A 324-nucleotide genomic window follows, 5' to 3' on the forward strand; every position below is an offset into this window, starting at 1 on the left:
AGAGCCAGTCTGGCCAATCGAGGAGCCAGTCTACCCACTTGAGACACCAGTCCAAAAATGTCGGAGCAAGCCATGCAGATCTCAGTCATGCAGGACGGTTGGTGGGATTTCGATGTTCATTTAAAAGTCCAATTGTAAGAATGTTCTCCAAGCAAGTTCAGGTAAAGCGGCACCAACACCCCAACATAGAGTACCTGGAAGATCCGGGAACGTAGACATATCCGAATATACTCATCTCATCCCATCAGAACAATCTAGAAGCCGGCCGGTGAAATGTTCTTCCACCAACAACATCACAACACCGGAAAACCCCAAATAAGAGCT

The 324-nt window shown here is 47.5% G+C and overlaps 1 protein-coding gene across 1 annotated transcript in view; it reads right to left on the reverse strand.

Moving 5' to 3' along the window:
• The window catches only part of LOC108803359 (neurexin-3-like), a 30,712-nt gene that overhangs the window by 6,626 nt on the left and 23,762 nt on the right, over positions 1-324 (reverse strand). The window lies entirely within an intron of this gene.

This window comes from Nanorana parkeri, unplaced genomic scaffold (genome assembly GCF_000935625.1).
Source record: "Nanorana parkeri isolate BGI_ZX_2015 unplaced genomic scaffold, ASM93562v1 scaffold3636, whole genome shotgun sequence".
In the NCBI taxonomy this organism is placed as follows: domain Eukaryota; kingdom Metazoa; phylum Chordata; class Amphibia; order Anura; family Dicroglossidae; genus Nanorana; species Nanorana parkeri.